Raw genomic sequence first — 25980 nt, 5'->3', positions numbered from 1 at the left:
AAATGTCCATTGACTGATGAACAGATAAGTAAGATGTGGTATATATACAATGGAATATTACTCAGGCATCATTAATTGCAACAACATGGATAGAGCTAGAGTGTATTATACTGATATAAGTCAGGCAGATAAAGACAAATACCATATCATTTCATTCATATGTGTTTAAGAAACAAGACAGATGAACATATGGGAAAGAAAAAAGAGAAGGACACAAACCATAAGAGACTCTTAACAGAAGAGAACATACCGGGTTGATGGAAGGAGGTGGGTGGGGGATAGGCTAAATGGGTGATGAGTATCAAGGCAGGCACTTGCTATGCTGAGCACCGAGTGTTACATATGAACCACTAAATTCTACTCTGGAAACCAATATTATACTATATGTTAATTAAGTAGAATTTAAATACAAATTTGAAAAAATAGAAAATGCAAAAAAATAATAAATGTATTAGGTGTAAACAGCAAGTCGATATAAAGACAAACATTAAGTATGGAGCAGTAGAGTAGAGCAGTAGAGGTGGTATGTAGGGGAAACACTACCCTAGATCAATAGTCCCAAGACAATTGAAGCAGGATACTGACAAGTACTATGGAAATAGTTGACAAGTGTTCCTCAAAACACTCCTAGATGGCAAAAACTAACTTTAACTAGATCTTCAGGGGACACCTGGGTGGCTCAGTGGTTGAGTGTCTTCCTTTGGCTCAGGTCGTGATACTGGGGTCCTGGGATTGAGTCCCACCCACATCAGGCTCCTGGCAGGGAGCCTGCTTCTCCCTCTGCCTCTGTCTCTGCCTCTCTGTCTCTCTCATGAATGAACAAATAGAATCTTAAAAAAAAAAAAAACCTAGATCTTCAGTCACTAGTTGGAACAATTATATTTTAAGTGATACTTATCTTTTAAATTTATTTTAATTCCAATATAGTTAACATAAAGAGTTATTTGTTTCAGGTGTACAATATAGCGATTCAATAATTCCACACATCACAAGTGCACTCCTTAACCCCCATCAACTATGCCACCCATATTTCCCTACCCACCTCCCTGATGATAGCCATCAGTTTGTTCTCTATAATTAGGAGTCTATTTTTTGGATTGTCTCCCTTATTATCCTTTTTAAACTTTTACAGTAAACTACAATGCCAGAGGTAAAACCACCTATTCTACAAATTCAAAAGAGATACTTATTCAGGCAATAACTAGCTGTGTGACCCTTGAAAAGTGTCTTCGCCACTCTCAACCTCAATGTTCCCCTATATACAATGAGAGGGTGTAAATGACACCCTTGAATTGTAGGTCAAAGTGTGACAGGGCAGGAGCCTCAGTCACACATCCTTTGGGTCAGCTCACAGCCTCGTTCTGTTAGTCACAAAGGTAACAGAGATGGTATTACAAAGGAAGGCCTGGGATCAGATGATCCTGAGAAAATGTCACAGATTTGAAGAGTTGGGAGGGAATTTTATAAATCAGTCAGTACAGCCCTCTACGTGATACCTTGGAAACCCAATCCATTCTTGCCAAATTTGCTGTCCTCAAATGGAGAAACATGATGAAGCTATACAGAACAAACAACTCTTGGCCCAGGCTTCAGAGGAGCAAGATAAATAAATACTGATCCAGAGGAGAACAGGTTCCACCATCCTATTCCACCTTTCTTACTCAAAGTCAAATTATTTCTGGTTAAATGTGTTATATGTAGTTTCTGAATGATTCAGTATTTCAGTTGTCTCTGTTTGCTTTTCCTAGACGTAAGCATTGCTAAGGCTGAGCCTCTGAAAATGTAGAAATTCATTAGAATGGCCTTCTAGTCACTGCTTTCTAGAACAGTTAGACTCAGAGAACAGAGACCATGGTTGGTCAGCAGACTTCAGAGGATTCCTGGAAATAAAAAGTAATTACTTCCTCATTAGCCCAGTTAATTTACGTCTCTGAGTCTCAACTTACTCTTCTATAAAACAGGCATTAAGATTCCTACTCACCTCCCACTGGGCTGATGTGAGGATTAAGATGTCAGAGTACTTTACACATACATAATAACTTTGCAATATATAAGGTAGGTTGGTCTTAAGAAGTATGTAAGCACAATGCAACAAGTTTTAGAATGTTGATTTGGATATTTAAACTATTTTGGGGGATGCCTGGGTGGCTCAATGGTTGAGTGTCTGCCTTTGGCTCAGGTTGTGATTCCAGGGTTCTGGGATCAAGTCCCGCATCAGGCTCCCTAGGGAGCCTACTTTTCCCTTTACCTATGTCTGCCTCTGCCTCTCTGTGTCTCTCTTGAATAAATAAACAAAAAATCTTTAAAAAATAAACTGTTTTTGACTGTCTATGATATATTAAATGAGCCAAACACATGGCAGCATTTCCCACTTGAAAAGGGATTTGATAGACTGGTTTGACCGCTTTTGTTCGTACAATAGATGGGTGAACATCTACGACCTCCATTCTTTTATAGGATATAAAAACTATCTTTATAATACACTTGTTTTAATGAGATTTTACTTAATATTCTGATTTGGATTTCTTTCTTGTACAAAGGATTAGAAAGAAAATAAAAAAGTCTCTGCATACCTGAGGTCATAATTATAGCACGTAAATATTTCTTGACTAACATAAGTGGACACTTTATGCCACATGTATTTTTATCATGGGTATATTATCTCAGAAAAGTCATGAGTCCCCCTCAACCCAATAATCACTCCCCCTACCTAGAAAAGGCAGAATCAAACCTGATCAGTAACTTCCCAAACAAAGCAGAATGGCCAAGAGTTGCTGCAAAAGACAATCTCAGAATATTTCCTTAACCAAATAAATTTTGTTTTATAAAAAATCTACTCCATTGTCCTTATTTTTAAAATTTACCCCTACACAAGTGAAAAGTTTGCCATATCCAATAATTTGGTAGCTACTGAGAAAGGCTTTATTATGACTATTATACAGATGAGGAAACTTAGGTGAAGTTTGAAGTTATCAAGGTGGGATAGAATGTGAAACCCACATACAAAACTGTATCTTCTGATTGGAATCCAGCACTACAGATTAACAAAAGAAAATTTCAACTCGATTGTCTGAATTACAAAGTATGATAGATTTTACCTGTTATTCGTAGTATTTTATATTCAGTAATTTAAATTGGGAGTCTATTTCTTAAATTCTAAATATGAGTGAAATCATACAGTATTTGTCTTGCTCTGACTGACTTATGTCACTTAGCATTGTACTCTCTTGCTCCATCCACATCGTTGCAAATGGCAAGATGTCATTCTTCTTTGTGGCTAATATTCCATTGTACATATATACATATCTTCTTTATCCATTCATCTGTCAATGGACACACACACACACATAACTGTCTTCTTTTAAAAATGTTATTTTATTTATTTTATTTATTTATTGGACAGAGAGAGAGAAAGAGAGAGGAAGCACAAGCAGGGGGAGTGGCAGGCAGAGGGAGAGGGAGAAGCAGCTCCTTGCTCTGTAGGCAGCCCCATGTGGGGCTCATCTCAAAACCCCAGGACCACAACCTGAGCTAAAGGCATACCCACTGAGCTATCCGGATACCCCACAATTGTTTTTTTTTTAAATAGAGATACAACAGGTACAATTCTTAACTGACTCTCTAGACATCACACATGAACAGTTATGCACAACTAAGTGTCAGCACACATCTAAGTACCCTGGTGGCCAGGAAACCAGAAAATGAGCAGGAAGTTCAAGACATCTGAGGTATCTCACAAAAGAATCCAATGGGGGGCAACCCGGGTGGTTCAGCCCAGGGCGTGATTCTGGAGACCCAGGATAGAGTCCCATGTCAAGCTCCCTGCATGGAGCTTGCTTCTCCCTCTGCCTGTGTCTCTGCCTCTCTCTCTGTCTCTCTGTCTCTCATGATAAATAAATAAAATCTTAAAAAAAGAATCCAATGGGTTCCTAGAAAGCAGGTTCTTGTAAGATACACAGGCACATATGTACAGACATACAGTCAACAACACCAAAACAGAAGCTGACACAGAGAGAGCTACATGAAAGTATCTTGTCCAAGTACTTTGTCCAGGTTGCAAACATAGACCCCACACTGATGCACACAAACTTAAAGGAAGACATGTGCACAAGAAAGATGAAGAGGCCAATTACAATGGATGTAAATAGAAACATAAATAAGCTAAAAATTACAAGGCCCAGAACAGCAACACACAGGGATACCCAGAGAACTAGGAACTATGGTAAGTAGGCAGATGCATCAAAATATACACACAGAGAAACACATGGAAACAGACAGTAAGGGCAAAGAAAAAGATACACAGAGAAGCAGACACACACAAAAAAGCAATTAACACACAGACATAGTCATCCCAAAATGAGTTTGCATAGGAACACAAATAAAGACCTAACCAGACACAGAAATCCATACATCAACAGAAACAAAGAGCTGTACACATAGACACAGGGACACAGAGACTCGGAGTGAAAAATGTTCATAAACACAGAAAAATGCCCAAACCCAAAGGAAAATAAGATACAGGAAAGCACAGAGACATAAGGACAGAACAATGGATAGAAAGAGACAGGGACACAGTGACTTAATAGGATGCATGACTACATAGAGGCACAGGCACAGAAGAAGACACGTGATATCCCATCATCAAAGCACATGGAATTAGACCCTGTTTTTAGGTCTCTGTGTCACAACTGTTCAGAAAGAGATCCATATAAACAGACACAGAGAGTCAGGTATACAATTACATAGAAACGTCAAGCCAAGATATGTGTGTAAAAACCACAGCTGTGCACAAGGGTTGAAAACCTGAGGACACCAAGTATGTTGCTCAGTGTCACTAGGGATTTTGCGGGTAAGTGAACGTGCGTGAGAAAAGCAGCCTTGATTTAGTGGATTAAGTACTTTGTTCATGTTAACAATAATGAGATGCTCAAGCCCCCCAACAAAATCTCCCATCCATACCATAGTCTGCCCCAAGGCACTAAACACTAGAACAGCTTAACAAGCAAGATGATCTACAGACCTAATAGCTAGAGCTGTAGTTGCATCCTATACACCACAGTGCAAACCTTATAACACTCACTGAGTTCTAAGTTTTCAACCAAAGAACCTGCCACCTGTGAAGCCAGAGTATCATTGGGAAAAGGCAAGGAACGTGAGGAGCACTATGTATGCATTTCCCTGGTGTCCTGTACAATTCCTATTCAAAGCAGGCCTCCAGCATCTTGGAGGCAGGCTTTTGCCTAGGCAAGAAGATGAAGCAAAGACTTCTGAAGAGTCCCTCTCTGCTCTCAGTGCTTATAGTAGAATAGAGCAGCTGGATGAATCAGAGTTGATAGACCTTATTGCTATGTACAATGGGAGTGAGAAGGGGCAGAGAAGCAAACATGCTCTCCCCATACTAATATCTTCTTTGTTAATTAGCAGAATTCACAAGTGATTCTATTGACAACAGTGGTATGAAAGGATTACAAGTGGTAATCACACTCCCTTAATCCACCAGGGCCCTAAAGACTAAAAAGCAGGGGGGAAGGCACATATCCCTGCTTTAGACAAAGCTGGGGTCTCAGATCCCTTGTCCCCAGTGTATAGTAGAAAGGGTCAAGATCATGGCCATCCCAGAACATCTGAGCTGAAAGGGGCCTTAAAGAGCATCTAGTACTGACCTGGAAGTCAAAGCCCTTGACTTCCAATATGAATGTGCCATTATAGATTTTTGTGACCTTGGTTTCATCCCTTTTCACGCCTGGGCTTCAACTGTCCCATTTATACAAGGGAGGACTGACCTCCAGGGTTCCTTCTAAATCCTGATTCTTTGGCATAAGCCTGCCTCCTTCCAACTTGCTGTTTGGAATTGATGTCTAGAGGAGAAGTCCAACTAGTCCTTGGAAATGGAAAAAAGTGTTTTTCACCAAGTCTACAAACACCTGTTATATATGCAAAAAAGGGTAAAAGCCCGGATGCAGGCATGCCTACTTGAAACAAGCCTCAAATGTTAAGTTTCAATAAATAAGAGTGGCCTTTAGGGAGATTAGAGGGGGACTTTTTGCCTGTCATCTGCTGACCCTGGAATGTGTAATCTTCTTTTCTTTCATACTTGCTCAGTGCAGAAGCAGTCCACTGATTGCCCTCAGCCCATAGGTGCTACCATCATAATGGAGTCGGCACAGGGGCAATGCCCCACTCCTTATGCTATGCATGTTCAGGCATTCAGGAAAAACAGGACAAGTTTCATCACTGAAGCAGAGCATTTACTCTGTGATCATAAAAAAGCAGTGCTTTAAGTTTGCAAAACACTTTTAGACTTATCCTTTCATCTATAAAATTTGAATTTATGTCCTAATTTACAGATGAGGAAATTCTGACTCACAACTGTTAACCTGTCCAAGGTTACACAGATAGTAGCTAAAAAAGTCTGGACACAAACTCTGGTATTTTGAGCTTACATTCACTGTTCCTTCCCGTACCCCAGTCTTCTTCATTCGTGATCCTCCTGGTAGTCATTCAACTTCTCCTCCTACTTTAGTCCAGCCAGAGGGAAAGAAAACCCTGGCATGAACTCAGGGCTGAAAAGAACTCCTGTCTAGCTCCCACCTTTCACGTCTGCACACACACACACACACACACACACACACACACAGGGAAGCAGGAGAGGGTATGGCACATGGCTGAAAGGTTCTTAGAAAGAAAGGAAAAGAAGACTTTCTCCCCATCATCCTCATTACTCCCAGTTCTCAGGGAACATTGTGGTTAAGTTTATGAAGCTAAGGAAGTAAAATAAAGATGACAAGTTGCCCAGAATATTCACATCCCAAATTCATTTTTTCTAAATTAGCTATGACTTTGATTTTCCATTTTATAGTTAACTAAGGCACTTAAGAGCCTGGATTAAGGCTGGGCCACAGTACCCATGAAGGTTGTAAAATCTTTTCTGAGGATTACTTAAGAACATGCTAGAGAAGAATGATGTTAAAGGTAGGCAAGAGGCTTTTGGCTAATGGAGGGTACATTTAATGGCCTATATGAAAAATAAAGCTCAAGTGGTACAAAACAGTGAAAACAGCATGAGGCCAGAGGATGAAAAGTCAAAAATCTAAATTAAATCCCAAATCTACCAATTACTCACTGTGTGACTTTGAATAAATCATTAACCTCTCTGAAGCTTAGTTCCTCTTCTACAAAGTGAAACTACTAAGAATTGCCTAGAATTAAATTAAACAAGAAAACACCTTGACAATATCTAACACAGTACCTAGCACTGAGAGGTGGATGCTCACAAAAATATAGTATTTGATCAGAATCAGTTTACCCATGCTAGGAAAAAGGCTCTGGTGTCAGATTTTCAAAGCAAGTAGAATAGTGATGCTCTAGATTTGCTGACCATTTATTTGGAAACATCTAAGATCAGCTCTTATTCAACAACCCTTGTCACCCTGATCCTCTATACAATATATACATAAAGATTTGGACCTCACTAGGACAACCTAAGTCTCCCATACCTCCTATTAGTAATCCCTCAGCTCCCATCCATCATCATACACCCAATCCCTGCATACCCCCCACCCACACACAAACATAGACACACAGAATCTGAAACATTTTACTTATGTTCTTAGAAACAAAGGATTATGTTGAAAGGCAGTTATTCATAAGGCTGCATATTCATGTACTCAAAATAAAAGACATTCCCACTTTTAGTAGGGCCATACTCACTGCAAAAAAGGATATGACTTGGGATTTTGGTAATGGCATTGATAAGCAGCTGCTTTTATGTATACTATTGATATGTTACTTTCCAGTCTGTGAGATATCTGAGACCTGAAATGACGTCTTATTTCTTTTTGTATCCTCAGAATCCAGTAAAAGGTCTGGTACCAAAGTTGGCACTCAGGAAATGTATTCATGAATAAAAGAGTGAATTAGGGGATAAATGAATGATATGTTTACCATATAAACAGACTGATATCGCTGAGAATTAAAATGTACCACAAAGGACAGATCAAATCCTTAACACAAAGCTGGAAATAATGCCCCCAAATCAAATAGGTACTCATTCATTCATTTATTCAGTAGCTAATCTGGGCAGTGAGCTTGAAAAAAATTAGACCTACAATCAAAAAATTGTGATCCCGATCCTGGTTTCTCCAGTTATTGTCTAAATTACCATGGAATATCCCATAATTGCCTCCAGTCTAGGTTTCCTCATCTGTAAAATGGGGATGTTAAGCCATGCTGTGCCTACCTCTAAGTTGGTTTTGAGAATCAGAGGAGATAATGTGTCTGAAAGTACTTGGGGAACTTTCAAGTGCTTCATACTTCCTAGGACTTGGAATCATTTAGTCTCAAACAGGTCCAGTATCTCCACTCTCATTTTCCAATCGTCCACCATTTTTCATATCAATTGGAGCCCACCACCGTACCTTCTGAAAACTATCTAGAAATGGAATGCAAAAGGGAAAGGGCATACAAATATCAAACCATTATGTTGTACATCAAAACTCACATAATGTTAAATGGAAATTATACCTCAATAAAAAAAGAGAGAGAGAGAATGGGGAAGGAAGGCAGAGGACTAGGTCTCTTACTGGCTTTAAGCAATTTTTAGCTTACCTGATTTCTTCTAGGTCCTGGATATGGTTGTCCAAACAAGTAACTGCTGCCACTGATAAAAAGATCTTATAAGACCTTTTAAGGTCATCCAATAAGCATCCTTTCTGGATTCACTCTGGCTTCTCTGTCCAAGGCAGTTTCAGCCAGGTGAAGAAGATGACATGGTAGAAGTTGAGTGGGAGGCTGTGCCAGTCATGAGAGAGAGAGACAGGCTAAGGAACTAGACATGGCAAATGTTGAAAAGAAGGTAGCAATAGACAAAGACGGGAGCAGTTGCCTTGTAAAAGAAAGGGACTTGGAGTCTGTGGAAAAGAGTTTAAAGGGGCCAGGACCAAGAAGCTCAAGGCTTTGTCAAATTTTGGAACTACCAACCTACAGGATGAAAACCAGAGGGATAACTGCCTCTAAGGAAGCCCCAACCTGTACCCACAATGAGCACTTGCTAGCTGCTAACTTCTCCACTAATAAATTAAGAACGGCACTGAAGAATAAAGTAGAAAAAAGTATATATCATTTTCTAGCACCTGGCATGTGCCATGGTAACGATGCACGTGACCAGAAACTAAAAAGGAAAGAGGGAAATGAATATATCAAACTGACACTTTAGTGCTACTCTCAGCTACCAATTACAGGAACATTATAACTCCAGACAGCTGACCTACTGGAGCCAGAGCTCCTTCCCTTTCACTCTTACTCTTTTAAAAACTGAGAAGGAAACCAAAAGTGATAGAACAGGGAGTCTTAATAGAGGCTCTCTAGAATTGTGGGGGCTAGAAGTGGGTCACCTTGTCCTTCCCCATGGGAGGAAGCCAAACAGATTTCACCTATCAACTTACTCCCCCATAGACTGGGGTATAGTCCTTGTCTCTTGTGATTGGCCAGCTTGCTCTTCAATGACTCAGCAGATCTTTAAATATACCAAGGCAAGGAGCTGCTCTGAGACATAGTTTTAAAAAAAATGTTTTAAACTGTTTGGAGTATTCAGAGGCAGTGAGAAAGGTCCTTTGTAAACATGAGGTTCCCAAGCAAATTTCACACTGCTATGAAGCTCTCTCTCTATGCTAAGGTGCTTGTTTTCATTCTGCTGACTGCCTTTTGCCAGCTGTGTGGAGCACAAGGATGAGAAAGAAGATGGTTCCAGGCCATGGAAGGAATCAAGTAAATTCCTGCCCAGTGATTTTGTAGGGGAAGGGGACCAATGTATATAATGGAGTGACTAGTTTAAACTTTGTCGGGCCTCACACTCACCAAGGGCCCAGACACAATACTGGGTTCCCTGTGGAGGACCATGATTTCTGGCTGAGAGGAAGGGTCTTTTCACTCTCCCACTCTTCTCAGACCAGCTCAGTCTTGCACTCTGAAACAAGTATCAACTAGTGAAAGATTTCAGCTGAGTTGAGGGAAGTAACTTAATAACTTGGATTACCAAAGCAAATCACACTCTCTGTTATCTGCAATGACCTCACACTTACATTCCAGTCAAAGCATTTTGGAGACTTGGAGCTTGCATAAAGGGGAGGAACAGGCAGCAGTGGCCTGGGGAATGGCCCATGCACTTCAGAGTCTAGTTGTGCATTTTCCCAAGCTCTGCTTGACTGGTATAATAATCATACAATAAAAACCATAAAACAACAATAACAGGTACTATTTATCAAGCTTTTATTCTGGGCCAGGCACTAGTATGAATGTTTTACATTCATTATGTCACTCCTCCTCATAAAAACCCAACAAAGGAAGTATTAGTATCTTCATTTTAGAAATGAGGAAACTGAAACTAAGAAAGATTAAGTGGCTCAGAGCATGCAGTTAATAATTGTCAGAGACAGGATTTAAACCACACAGTCAGATGCCAAAGCCTATGCCTGAATCCCAGCACATTATACTTTAGCCCTGACCCCAACCTCTCTCCCAAGAGCCCTCAGCCTTTCTGTTGTTTATTAAAAATCCCTAACTCTACAAGATGCCCAAAATCATCAAGATGGGAATTTTGGAGTATATTTATAGGTTTTCAATTATTAGGAACCAAATGCGGAAATCACCCAATGTGAGTCCAAACCTCTGCCCTATATACATAGTTTTGAATGAGTCCATGTTCTTTCTGAATGTATTCAGAGGGTTAATTTACTACTTGTGTAATACTGCCAGTAGACAGAAAGGATGTAATGAGTAAGGAGGGAACAAATATTTCAGTACCTACCAAACAATATCCCCTTTATATAAGTTGTTTTATTTAATAAACACAATGACACTGTGAGGAGAGCATTCTACAGATAAAGAGGTTGAGGCTCAGAGATGTTAAGTTACTCACTCAAGGTCACACAGTTGGTAAATGGCTGTGCCAGAACTGAAAGCCAGTTTTAATTCTGGTTGCAGGGTTCTCCAGACTTATCCTTAGGCCCCTCTTCTAGGAGGAACAAAAGCCTTTGGGGTCAGGAAGGCTCTCAGGATTTGCCTGGGTCCCAGATGTGACAGGGATGGCAAAATCAAACACCTAGAAGTGTCAAGCAAGTAACTTAGGTGAATAAAGCAGGTTACTAGTGTGTGGGCAAATTGCAAAGTACACACCCCATCCAGAGGAATGATTGATTGCTCCTTGCTTCTGCCTGGTTATTGCCATGCAGGAATATAGGCGCAGTAAGGTCAGATGTTCATTCCCAAAGCTGGAAATATTATTTTTTATGTGAAATTTGACAAATATATATACGAGGCACAAAGAAAGCTCACCTGGCCCATCTTCACAAATTCTGATATAGGGTGAAACTACCCTGAGAAAGCTTTCTTATTATCAAACTGTAATCTATCCTCATTGATTGTGCCCTCTGGAGTACTAGAGAAAAATGCCTAACTCCTTTATTCCATAACAGTCCTTCAGATATATTCAGACAATGTTTACGCCTACTGATCTTTTCCTCCCTTTACACACCCAACCCGGCATCCCAGTTTCTCCATGTTTTCCAAGAGGAGATACCCCATGTATAGTGGATTGACTGCAAATGTCATCTAATCCGAATTTAACTGAGCAAGACTGTCATTTCCTTTGTTCTGAATCTCCTATTTCTATTAATGGAACTTGTGCCCCATGAGCTGTTTTTAGCGGTCACTTAGTAATACTGACCCAGAATCACTTAATAAAAAAATACTTATGGAAAACCTACTATGTGCTAAGCGCTAAGCTATATGTTTTGGATATCTTACACAAAGATATCCATGAAATAATTTTAACCCTGAAAGAGGGTACAGTTTAGGAAGATATATAAGACATGCACATAAATAACTATGATTTAAGGAACTAAGTACCATATATATGGAGAAGAAAAAAAGGATACATCTAAAAGGTATAAACACTGACCCTTGACTTGTATCTAACATCCATCATGTCATTTGATCCTCTCCTGCCCCAAAACTTAGAAACTAGAGATTTCTAGCCCTAGTTTACAGATGAGGAAAGTAAAGCATACACTCTTTCAATCATATTATGTCATAGAGATCACTTCTTGATGGGTTGGGGAATGAGAAATTTTATCTTGTAGGAGACTGTCTTTGAGCTAAGTTTCAAAGAGTAGATGGTATTAAAATTGGGATAGCTTCAAGGCCAAAGAATGAGAGAAAGAATATCAAGTTCAAAGAATAAAAGATTAAGGATGGTTTAAGGTGACAGTGACTAGATCCATCTGGCTGGAGCTGAAGATTTTTGTGAGGGAAGTATAGGACCCGAAGCTAGGACAATAAGCCAGATCACGAAAAGCCTTGGACTCCAGACTTCAAGAATTTGGACTTTAACCTATAAGCAACTAAAGAGGAGATGCAATTTCAAACACATATTACTTAAGTTTTGTAGCAAGGCTTCCTCTGTACTGAGTATTGGGAATAAACAGATAAATTAGAATTTCAACCCTCAAGGAACTTATAGAGTGATGGATGAAAGAATACTTATAATACTATAGCTGAATTTTGAGAAGGTTAACCTGGTGGGATGAATACAATATGAGAGGAGCAGGGAGGACCAGAGAGAGCAGGCTAGAGGTCACTGCACTAATTCAGGTAAGAGGTGCTGAAGATCTTTTAACTCAGGTAGAAGGAATGACTGAGAAGGCTTTGGGAAACAGCAAAAGATCAGTTCACTACCCTAATTCCCAAAGACCTTCATGCAGCTTTTCCTGGGCAGTGTGGGGTCATCTCTGATGGGGAACTCTGAACTTGGAAGAGTAGCGATGTTCCCAGAGAAGAGCTTACTCTATTCGACCCCGTATCTGACCTGGCATATTTTGAGCCAAGCCAGCACCTCAGCAAGGTCTAGAAAGTTTTCAAAGCAAACTACCTACCTTCTGAAAATATGAGCATGGTTACCATTTTTGGTCTAAAATTAGGTCGTTGATGACTGAAATGTCTCAGTCTAATTTAGTCTTTTTTATTTAAAAGGCTAATCAAACAGATTTTTCAAATGAATAACTGGAAACTTCCAGGCAATACACACTTGTTAACCTTTGTATTTTTAAACAAAGATGAAAAAGAGGAGGAGTAGGTAGAGTAAACAGACCCAAAACATGTTTTGGAATCCTTTCTGCACCCAAACGTCAAATATCAAGAGTTTCCATCTTTTTACTCTCAACTCTCAGTTTATGTGACCTCTTCATCCAGTTAGATATTAGGCAATGCTTTCAGAAAGGTGACCCAATACAACAGGTTTGGAAAAATGTTTCCTCTTATATACTGCCAACTTTCAAAAGAAATGGCTAAGTAGTTATCCCTTATTACGAGTGGTAAGATTGTATCTTCTTTAAAAAAAAATCTGGAAAACAAGACTTTTGTAGTACCCTCTTTCTTCCTTTCTTTCTTTTTAAAGATTTTATTTATTCATTCATGAGAGACACCCAAAGAGAGGCAGAGACATAGGCAGAAAGAGAAGCAGTCTCCCTGGAGCCTGATGTGGGACTTGATCATAGGACCCTGTGATCATGACCTGAGCCAAAGGCAGACACTCAACCACTGAGCCATTCAGGCATCCCTGTAGTACCCTCTATTTTCACAACAAAAATGTTATCTGACAACCATATTCAGGTCTTCCTAGGTATCCTGCACAAGTCATTTGAGCCTAGAAGGACAGAAGTAGCATCTTGTTGTGTACTGTGAAGTTCTTTTTATTTAGGGCAAATTCCATAGGCTATTTTTTTCCTGACATTTGTGTTCCATTTGTCCAATGTCTGGAAGGAGATGGTCTGATCTTTTCCTCCATTCTCTGTCCAATCTTGCTGATGCATAAGTTTTTTTTTTTTAAAGTAAGGGGTGGGGTGCTACAGAAAGGAATAGAGGGATACAAGTTAGTGTGAGAAGAGAGCTAGAGTTAGGGAATGCAAAGAAGTCTGGCAGTCTGGAGTCTCAAATTCAAGCTCTGGTTCTGCTACTTACCATTCAACCTTTGGTAAGTACCTTTCCTCCTAAGAGCCCTTAAAAGAGGCTGGTGTATTGTAAGGATGAAAGGTACACAGTGCTTGAAGTTCGGGCACTATGTTTTATATTTTAAAAAATTTAGTATGAGTAGTACCCCTTTCCCCAAATGTACTGAGAAAGAATATAAGTTCTGTAGAGCTGACCTGCCTAGGTTCTAACATAGGCTCTTCCACTGAGTTGTTCTATCACCTTGGTCATGTCTGCCCCTTAATTGTTTTGTGTCTCTTTCCTCATCAGTAACATGGGGATGATAACAGTACCTACCCTAGGGAGTCATTTTGAGGATTAAACGAATTAACACATGTAAAACACATAAAAACAGTTCCTGACTCCAAAAAATCAGCTACTTTATTTTTTTCTTAACTTAGTAGCCCTCCTATTTAAGCAGACAGTGAATTGCCGAGGTTTGTATTAGGCTTTGGGATTTTCAACTACTTCAGTATCTCTGGGCCTTTTTCAATAATTTCTATAGTTCTGCTTTCCAATTCCTATTGTATACAATCAACTTCCTTCCACCACCTTGTGTCTCTCCACCTCCACTTTAATCCCCAGGCATTCACCTACTTGGTGAGGATCAGAAGACTACGGTAGAAGTGGTACATAATTAGGTCATCCCAGTAACCAGTCTTTGGGGATGTAGCAGTAGATGGCTGGCTAATCTGAGAAGCTGCTGGTATTACATGGTGGTTAGAACCTTGTGGTTTTAAGCCAGACTTCCTGGGTGTGGACACAAGCTCTGCTACTTCCTAGCTATGTGACCTCTCTGGGCCTATTTACCAAGGTTGTTGTGAGAATGAAATGAGTTAATCCATGTAAGGCACCAATATTTGGCACACAGTAAGTGCTATCATTATTACTGCTGTTATTATAATTATTTGTTCTGAGTGGGGAGTCACTTTTCTAATAAGACTTTTACAATGAAGCAACATGGTTAGCCCTCAGAACATGCTATGACTAAAAGGCACAAGCTTCCTATGAGATTTTGGTCAAGTTCCTTTCCATCTCTGTGCTTCAGATACCATAAAATCATCTGGCTCTCCAGTTGCATGAATTATAATACTCTATGATCTCAGGCGATTTCTGTTCAGATTCTCTGTAGGTTCCAGATGTGATCAAAGTTCAGTAGCCTTTAAAAGTCTGCTTACTGCGTTTTTCATAGATAAATTATTTTGTTATATAGTCGGGCAAAAACATGATAATATTTCAGTTTGATTGTAGAGGCAGCAGCCAATTTGTTGTGGTGTTCTGATTTTTTATTCACTACTTAGTTTAATTACCTGGTTTAAGGTTTGGGTAAGAAGAGACTCACTCTCTCCCCGAAATGAGGTTTCAGAATAACACTAAGAAAAGAAGTATCTGGTTGGGATCCAAGAGAACTGAATTTATGCTCCAACTCTATGGCCAGCCTGCTGCTTCACCCTTTTTTAAGCTTTCATAAAGTAAAAGGGGAGAGAAGAGAGGGCACCAAAGGTGTAGGTGATCTCTAAAGTCCCAATTAATCTTAAAGAGCAGGAAAGCTGGGAGCACTGTGTGAAGAATGAGAGGAAGTCATCCAGATGTTCACCAGTTAAATTTTATAAATCCAAAATCAGGCTTTTGATTCCTACCCCCCCACACACACACACAATACCTGTTTTCCTTTACAATCTTCATCATCTCAGTAAATGCTCATCACATTTTTTCAAATTGCTCAGATCAAAAGTTTAGCAATCAGCCTTGACGCCTCTCTTTTTCTCACAATGAATATATCATCTGTTAGTAAATGCTATTGGCTCTACCATCAGAACACATCCAGAATCCAGCCACTTCTCATCTCTTCCACCAATACCACCCTGGTCTAAGCCACCATCACCTTTCACCTAGATCACTGTGGTAGCCCCATCTCCCTGATTCTGCCTTGCTCCTACAGTCTCTTCTCCACAGAGACAGTAAGTAAGCAAACAAACGCATATGTTATGAAAAAGTGGTAGATATTATGAAGAAGGATTCTGTTAAAATAGAAGTCAGATCATACTACTCTGCTCAAAACCTTCCAATGAATCCCCATATTAGAGTAAAAGCCAAAGTCCTACTGAAGACCTGTGGTGCCCCTCATTAACTCTGATCTCATATGACTCTCCACTTACTTAAACAGCCATACGGGCCTCCATGCTCTCCTCCATCGCACCAGGTGTGCTCCTATCTGAGGCCCTCTGTACTTGTGGTTGCTTGTGTCTGGAATATTCTAACCCCATATATCTCTGTGGCTCACTTCTTCATCTTCTTCATATCTCTGCTCAAATATTACATTCTCAGTAAGGCTTTCTCTGATCAAAAAATATAAATAGTCTCTCACCCAATGAATCTCTCCCACAATCTGTTAAGCTATTCTTCAGGACACGTATGTCTCATCTCACTGCACGGTAAACTCCACAAAGGAAGGAGTTTTTGTCTGTATTGTTCATTATTGTATCAGTGGTCTCTATTATGGAACTTGGCACATAGTAAGTGTTCCTTAAGTATTTGTGGTATCAATGCAGATTATAAAGTAGGATGGTAGGTTACTGACACTCAGAATTCTTATACAAACCAATCCACCAAACTCAATCTGGTGAGTAAATAAGAGACCTCAAGTTTTACCAGTGTCTATTATTGATACCAATTAAGGTTCCTTTGCCTCTCTGAATCTCCTACTTCCTACATATGACATGAGAGAGATGTGGAATTTTAAAAAAGGAAAAATTTGAGGAACAGAATGAGACTGAGATCCTAGCTCTGTCACATTGAGGCTGTTTGACTTCAGACACATTACCTAACCTCTCTGAACATAATATTTACAGTGGGAGTAATAATAGTATAGGAATATGAAAAGTATTCTACCTAAAACCTGCTATATATATATATATATATATATATATATATATATATATATATATATGTAGAAAAGAGGATGAAATGCAAGAATAGGATATGAAACTGACCGGTAAACTGTAAAGCGCTACTGAAAAATACCCAACGTCACTGCTCCCAGCTTCACATTCAGAAAAAGGTACTAAGGGATCAGCGTTAGTAAAAATGTTTTGCGCATTGGGAAGGGACATCCCAGATAAAATACTAAGTACCTCAGTAACTTATTTATTGTCTGGTAGTAGGTGGCTCTGGCCCAAATTATCCTGTAACGTGCTGAATCCATCAAAGGAGGCCAACCATTCCCAGGGAATTCCTGCCACAGGACACTTGCAGTCCCCCTAGCGGCCAGATAAGTGGGACTACACTTCCACAGGCAAAGAATCTACTCAATCACCAGAAAAAAAAGAACCCATGATTAAAAGGGTGGGCCATTTCTAAAAGCTACATCATCTAATTCAACAAAGCCTATATATATATATATATATATATATATATATATACACATATATATATATATATTAAAAAAGTTTTCATGTTCCCCTTACTCCCAGAATTGTTTAATTTATACTTCCCACTTCCTTCCCTTAACCAACACCCTGAAATCCCATTTATACAGAAATTCAAAGCAAGCCACCATGGTCAATGGAAACCCTGAGAGCAGAATAATAATTTTCAATCTAACCACCACCTTCATGGCTATCACACCAAAATTTAACCCATAAATCACTGTCAATTTTAATTAATTCATTGTATTATTACAGACTTGTATAGTCAAAGATATCAAAACATGTTCCTAGCATGTGCAATAATATAATCAAAGAAACTGAGGAAGAAACTAATAACTGACTTGACTGGAGGGTACAGCTGAAAAAATAAATAAATTTCAACCTCTGACTTGAGTTCACTAGTCAGTATCTTTACAGAGTTACCACTTCCTCGGGTTTGTAATATCCATTAAGACTTATAATCTGAGCAGCCCATGTGGCTCAGCGGTTTAGCACCCCCTGAGACCCGGGATCGAGATCGAGTTCCACATCAGGCTCCCTGCATGGAGCCTGCTTCTCCCTCTGCCTGTGTCTCTGTGTCTCTCATGAATAAATAAATAAAATCTTTAAAAAAGGCCTATAATCCATTGCTAGAATTCAATCATGTCCCCACTAAATCCATAAAGGATAAGAGGCAGTCACAGGTATTACTGCTGACCAATGCAGCCTACACTGATCTATCCTTTTTCAAATGTCTACATTTAAAAAATATGTGCCATACCATCCAGCATCTCATTATACTGGCATCATATTAGAGTGTTGCCATCCTGTTTTGTTTTTGTTGTTTTTTTAATAGCTATAGACTCTTTGAGGGAAGTGACCTCAAGATTCTTCTGAATTGTGTCCACTTTACCCTCACCTCCACACATAGGTAGACATATGGCAGTGATTAAAGAAAAGTGGTTGATTGATGTGTAGTTGTTTTTATTTTAAGATTTTATTTATTTATTCATGAGAGACAGAGAGAGAGAGGAGCAGAGACATAGGCAGAGGGAGAAGCAGGCTCCTCTGGGGAGCCTGATGTGGGGCTCGATCCTAGGACCCCAGCATCATGACCTGAGCTGAAGGCATATGTTCAACCACTGAGCCACATAGGTGCCCTCTGATGTGTACTTTTTAAAAATCACTTTAGTAGGGTCATCTGTAAAGAGAGCAAGGTCATGATAGGACCTGTTAGTGGCCTACCTTTATCAGGACACGATAGCTGCAGCTGATTAGATATGACCCTTAGCCTAGAGTATTAGTGAAGCCAAAGCTCAGTCCCTTTATAAGTATATTGTATCTCTGCTTCATGGTTATAGAGTCCATTCCTGAAAATAAGCCCAAATTATATGAGAGTAAATGAACCATTTCCTCATCTAGAAATATACACCAGAAAGAATGGTGGCATTTACTTTATCCAAAGGACAACACATAAAAACATAAAATTATGACTCCAGCTGTTTACACAAATCTAAACATAAGCCAAATACGGCTAGTTATTTTTTTGGCCTAGTTTGCATTTGTTACCTCTTCACGCTAGTTTTATGTGTAGAAATTATTAATTCCTCATCTCCTTGCTAGGAGAAGCAGTAGGTTTCTTTCCTACTGTTCTCTAAAGACCTGATAATTTTAGAGACAATCTTCTATTCATTCAGAAAAGGGCTAGCATTACCAATTTCAATTTACAGCTGAGGAAAATTGAGAACAGTGTCCCTATGCAGCCTTCATGTAGGATGAGACAAACTATGCTTTAACTTTAGTACAGCAACGGAAACCTTCTGCTTCTTAAATCCCAGAGGTGTTCCGAACTCAGGTACTTTCAGCACGGTTGTAGAATCCTAGGTCAATAAACAAAAATCAATTCTAACGCTATATGCTGGCAAGGAACAATTTAAAGGGGATATAAGGAAAATTATTTCATTTATGGTAGCATTAAAAATTAAAATATTTAGGAATAAGTCTAACAAAAGCACAAAATTTATACTCTTAAAAACATTGTTGAAAAAAGAGCTAAATAAATGAAAAGACATCCCATGGTCACAGATCAGAAGGTTTAACATAGTTAAGATGGCAACACTCCCCAAATTGATCTATAGGTTCAGTGCAATCTCCATCATAATCCCAACGGGCTTCTTTGTAGAAATTAGCAAGCTAATCCTACAAATCAATACAGAAATTCAAGGAACCCAGAATATCCAAAAAAAAAAAAATCTTAAAAAAGAACAAAGTTGAAGAGTTCACACTTCCTCATTTCAAAACTTACTAAACACCTACAGTAATTAAGACAGTGTAGTACTGGTAAAAGATCAGTGGAATACAATTCAGAGTCTAGAGGTAACACTTTACGTTTATAGTCAACTGATTTTATAGGGTACCAAAACAATTAAATAAGGAAAGATTCCACAAATGGTGCTGTGATGACTGTACAAATGGTGCTGTGATGACTGCACCATTTGTTGATAATCTACATGCAAAAGAATGAAGTTTAAGCCCTACTCATATCTTGAGTTATATAAACACTTAAAATTGGTCAAAAACCAGTTAGGAAGGAAACCTAGGTGTTAATCTTTGTGACCTTGGATTAGGCAAGGCATTCTTATATGTGACACCAAAATCACAAGCTGTCTAAGAAAACAATAGATTGGGCTTTATCAAAATTTAAAATGTTTGAGCTTCAATGGATAACATCAAGAAAGTGAAAAGACAGCTCATAGAATGTGATAAAATATTCACAAATCATAATTTGTTACAGGACTTGTATCTAGACTACATTAAAAAAACTCCTACAACTCAATAATAAAAAGACAAATAATGCAATTAAAAATGAGCAAAGGTTCTGGATATTTTTCCAAAGAAGATATACAAAGAGCCAATAAGGAAATGAAAATATGGTTAATATTACTGATCATTAAAGAAATGTAAATCAAAACCATTTTGAGATATGACTTCACACACATTAAGGACAACTTATAATTAAAAAGACAAAGACAACACATATTGGCAAGATGTAGAAACAGGGAACCCTCATATATTGTGAGTGAGATTGTAAAATGGAGAAGTCAATTTTGAAAACAGTTTGGGATTTCCTCAATAGGTTAAACACAGAGTTACCACAGGATCCTGACACTCCATTCTCAGGTATGTACCCAAAATAATTAAAAATATTATGTTCACACACCCACAAAAAATTTGTATGAATTTTTATGAATGTCCATAGCAGTATTGGTCATAAAAGTCAAAAGGTGGTAACAACTATTAATGTTCATCAATTGATGTATAGGTAGATAAAATGTGATACATCCATTTAATGGAACATTATTTAGTTATAAAAAAGAATGAAGTACTGATAACTGATTTGACATAGACGAACATTGAAAATAATATTCTATATGAAGGAAGCTAGTCACAAAAGATCACATATAGCATGATTCAATTTAAAGGAACTATTAAAGAAAATAAAGGAACTGTTAAAATAAGCAAACCCATAAAGACCAAAAGTAGATTGATGGTTGATAGTTGCTCTTTTGGCAGGAAGGATAACTGCTAAGTGATTAAAATATTATAGAATAGTGATGACGGTTTCCCGACTCTTAAAAACCACTGAATTGCACACTTTTTTTTTTTTTTAATTGCACACTTTTTAAAAAAGATTGTATTTATTTGAAAGAGAGACAGCAAGCATAAACAGGAGACTGCACAGTGGCAGAAGGAAAAGGAGAAGTAAGAAGTAGGCTCCCCACTGAGCAGGGAACTGGACTCTGGGCTTGATCCCAGGACTCCGGGATCATGACCTGAGCCTAACAGGGACACTTAACAACTAAGCCACCCAGGCACCCTGAACTGCACATTTTAATGGATGAAATATATATATATATATATATATATATATATATATATATATATATATATATATAAAAGTTTTTTAAATATATATATATATATATATATATATATATATATATTTCTCAAGTAACTAGCACGTTAGAGCTATAAGCTTATCTGGATGAGCCACTCTCAACTCTACTGTGGCCTGCAGGTTGGCAGCAGGAAATGGTTTAAGGAAGAAAGGGTGGCAGCACCCATGAGTGTGCAAGGAATTGTGCATAATTCACAGTCCTATCATTTCTGCGTAACAACCACTGAAAGTAGCCCTTACTGAGCAAAAATCTAAAACATTTTCTATCGGGTGGGAAGCCTGGAGGAAAAAAAAGCTGAGAAGTGCTGCTTTAGAGAAATTTTTCCACAGAGTAAACAAACGTTATAGAAAACTCCACTATTTCTATACCCTCAACTAGCAAAGGTGTGTTCACTAAGCATCTTCCCAGCCTACTCAAACTTACATGAGTGCTAGCCAGTGAACTATAAGACATTGGGTCTTTTCTTTTAAAAAGGTGCTAGTAAATTTGAGATTTCATAATTCTCTTCAATACAACAAATGCCAACCAATACTGGTAACTGTAGAGAACGTTACGAGCAATGAAAAAAAAGTCAGCTTTGTGTTTAGGATGAGGATCACTAAACTCTGAATTCAACATTTCAGAACTTGATGAAATGCTGGTAGGGGAAGCCTCAGGTAGAATAGTTTCTTCAATATCTTTCTTTGTTTTAATTTTTTAAAAGATTTTATTTATTTATTCATGAGAGACAGAGAGACAGAGACAGAGACACACACACAGGCAGAGGGAGAAGCACGCTCGATGCAGGGAGCCTGACATGGGACTCTACCCGGGTCTCTCCAGGATCAGGCCCTGGGCTGAAGGCAGCGGTAAACTGCTGAGCCACCCAGACTGCCCTCTTTCTTTGTTTTTAAATGATTACATACCATCAGCATATTTATCCGTCCAGCCAGACACTTCTAACAAGCACACACACACACACCACCACCCCCCCCACACACACACACAGATTTAGGTCTTGCTTATCAACGTGTGGTAGATGTCTGACCCAGCATAATCTCAGTGAGGGTCCAGTTATTTTCAGGCTTTGAGAAAAGGTTACCAAAATGGCCAGTAAACAGAGACAGAGATCAAAAGAGAGAGAGTGAGCAGCTGGCAAAATACTTCATTAAGTCACCAAGTCCTCACGACATCTAGTTCAGCTTCTCAGCAACTACTCATTCAGGCTCTAACCTGAAGCTAAAAAAGCCCAGCTATTAATTTTGCAATCCCCTCAAGTCATCTAGCCTTAAAAGAGAGGTGCTGAGGTTGATCTGATCGGTTACTCTCCAGATTAAAAAAAGAAATCTTTAGGAGGATACCACAGGTGTAAGTGAGGAAAATATCCTGAAAACAAGAAAGAAGTGTCTATGTTTCCATTTAGCTAAAAGCATGAAAGGAGAGAAATGAAAGAAAATTTGGGACAAGGCAGCACTCGATGAAGCTGCAGACAAAGAGAAAATGGTGGAGAGGTAGGGGGGTGGGGAGAGGTTTCCTTTTCCCTCTCTGACCAACCTCAAAAAACTTGATTTTTGTTTTCTTTCTATTTTTCAGAATAATGATTTCAGGTTTGGTTATAAGATAAGTCCCTTGCTTGCCACACCCAACCTACATTTTGTTCCCTGTTTGAGCAGATTTACAAATTGATATCATCAAGGGGAAAAAAATAACAAAACTGTCCAGTCCTTAATTCCAACTCATAATCCCATGAAGAGCAGTCACAGTACAAGTAAGAGTCAGAGACCTAAGGATTCATTGTTTTGAATGTGTATATGTAGACCAGAGGAGAAAATTATTACAGGGAAGAAAAACACTTTAAAAAAGAAAATTAAATGCACCAACAAATTCAATTATTATTATATCAAGGTTTGCAACTCAAAGAATGAAAGTCTGATCAGGTAAAATTAGCACTGGCAGAAAGTGTCCCAAAGTGACCCTGCAATTGGAAGGCTTCAAGCTTCTTGGAAAATAGCTCTTACTGATGTTAGCCTTTGGCAGAGCTAAAAGAGATACTCTGAGGAAGACCAAGAGGAGCCTTCCATCAGCACATCTTACATATATTTCCAAATGAGGTATCACCTAGTGTGGCTATTTGGTTCTCTGGTTCTGATCACTGGTACCCAAACGTAACTCACTAGTTATTTGCTGACAATGGAGAAAGGATGCTTATTTACAGCATACTGACTCTCAAGAACTATGGACAGAAAGCATCAGACTATCTTGGTCCCAAAGCAAAATTCTGCATTACAAAACAAACTGCTCCTTGCAAAATAGTCATAAAAATGTGTTTGATAACTAAAGATGAGAGAGGAGATGGAAAAGGGAGTAATAAAATGCCTTCTTTTTAAATAAGAGGAAAAAAAGCAGGATTTGCCGATCTCAAAGCACTACAGAAATAATAACTGTTATAAAAATCAGAACAAATTACCAAGAGAAAAATTAAAATGTTCTTTTTGCATCTGGATAATTAATATCTAAATCCCAACTTTAATTCCTGCACAAGCTTCCTTGGGTCTCTACTCCCATCACTTTTTATTATTCCTTCTGTTCAAACAACATGCTAAATTAAGTTTTTTTTAAGGACCACCTTCAGTTTCTCTCCTTCATCCTTTCTCCTTTCAGCAGAAACATTGTAGATATATAAGAACACAGAGTTATTCCAAAGGTTACTAAAGTTAAAGCCCCCCCCCATTAACTAATGTGTATGAACACACACACACAATTGGAAAAGGGAGGAATCCAACATTATTGGAAGCCTCTAGAATTCTTAGATTTTTAACTCAAATTTTTAACTCAAATTTGGCATATAATGCCAATGACCTGTCTGCAATACAGACAGGAAGTTCTGGCTTTGGCTTAAAAAAAAAACCCTTGCCTTTCACCAAATTGTGCCCCAGTAAAGTGAGAAAGAAAGATAAAGTAGGAAAAGGTCAACTTTTAGACTGGGATTGGTTGCATTCTGATGAAATTGATAAATCTTAAAAAAAAAAAAAAACTTACTCAACGATTTTCTAAGACCTGGGATAAAATAACCTAGCTTACTGCCCACCTGACGGGAAGAACTTTTTGCTTTCTATGGCTACTGCCTAAAAATCTCAGGTTATGTTTTCAAGGAAACACATCCCTTAACAAATATGTGGAATTGTTCATTTCCTATTACCTGAGTTAATTGGCGGGGGGGGGGGGGGTGCAGTGCAGAAGAGAGAAGATTCCAGTTTAGCATCATGGTTATGTCAAGAAGTACCTTAGACATCTCCATCCCTCAAAAAACTTCACAGTAGAACTAACTACCAACAACACTAGGGGAAAAAAAATTAACCCTATCAAATAAATCTGTTCTTATAAAATGAAGAAAACCTTTTATGCCATGGTATAACCAAATTGCAAAAATAATTTTTAGAAAAAACGCAAACTAACTGGAAAACGTTTTGATGATATAAATAAACCCTTTGAAAATCCTGTAAGCCAAACATTAAAAATCTAATAGTAAGATGTAAAGGCTGGTAACAAGCTGTTTCTTCAATAGCCCAGAAAATAATATTTTACAAAATCCTATCCTCTTTTTTTCCCTAACACTGTTCTATCAATCTTCCAAGAACAAAAGCATCGGTGAAAGGAGGCAAATTGTTGGATTTAAGTCACTAAAGATGCTAATAAGGCTAACAAGGAAATTTTGGAAAAGTCACAGATAAAAAAATAGCTAAAGAAAAACATAACAAGACAACTCCAAGGGGACATCAGCACCCAGCACACCTGAGGAGTTAGTATTGGTCAGTATTCCCTCCCTCACTGAGATAAATTAGTATCTTTGTTTGGAGGGGGGAATCTTCAACATGATCTCCTCAAATATGGGAGGCTCAACAAATATGGGAAGAATCTTTAATAAGCCAGATGAACTTGATCACCATTATTCTCATTAAAAGTCATGGGCAAGATTATGGCTTACAAGTCCCTAACAGTTCTTACCAAGTTTTTTAAAAGTAGCAGCTCATATCTTAAAATGCAAGCACATCTACTATAACATTGTGTGTCAACTATACTTTAATTAAAAAATGCAAGCATGTTCTTAAAATGAAGGAATATATTAAAGAGCCTCACTCCTCCCTCCCAAAAGTAATTTCTGAGCACAATGGAATAGCAGAAAAGTCCTTTAAAAAATTTCCAACACTTTATAAGTCAGACTCAGGTCTCGCTAAATTATCTATTAAAAGAACATTCTCCTCTTTTGTGGATCTGATGCAAACTCGAAGTGGGAGGCTGTGAATCTGCTGTACTCCAAAGAGAAAATAAACACTTTACAAGAGAAAACCGACCCAAGTAGCTATTTCCAACATGGTCAATCTGTGAGAGCAAATATTGCCCAGTGTTTACGAAGAAATAAGTTGTCTGCTAGTTTTCCTCTACCTTTGCCCACTCTACTCCTGCTCGGTTGGATTATCTTTGCTGACTTCCAACCCTGGGGCAAATCCTCAGTTGTCCCAGAGGAAGGAACTTCATCCTATCTTCACACAGCGGTCCTCAGAACCCAGAGAAAGACCTTCTTCCCCTAATCCGGGCACCTCCATTTTATCTCT

General features: G+C 38.6%; 1 protein-coding gene across 1 annotated transcript in view; it reads right to left on the bottom strand.

The window, feature by feature from the left end:
* The window catches only part of AR (androgen receptor), a 194426-nt gene that overhangs the window by 165158 nt on the left and 3288 nt on the right, over positions 1 to 25980 (bottom strand). The window lies entirely within an intron of this gene.

This window comes from Vulpes lagopus, chromosome X (assembly GCF_018345385.1).
Source record: "Vulpes lagopus strain Blue_001 chromosome X, ASM1834538v1, whole genome shotgun sequence".
Classification (NCBI taxonomy): Eukaryota; Metazoa; Chordata; class Mammalia; order Carnivora; family Canidae; genus Vulpes; species Vulpes lagopus.
This window is presented reverse-complemented; position numbering and strand designations above follow the sequence as displayed.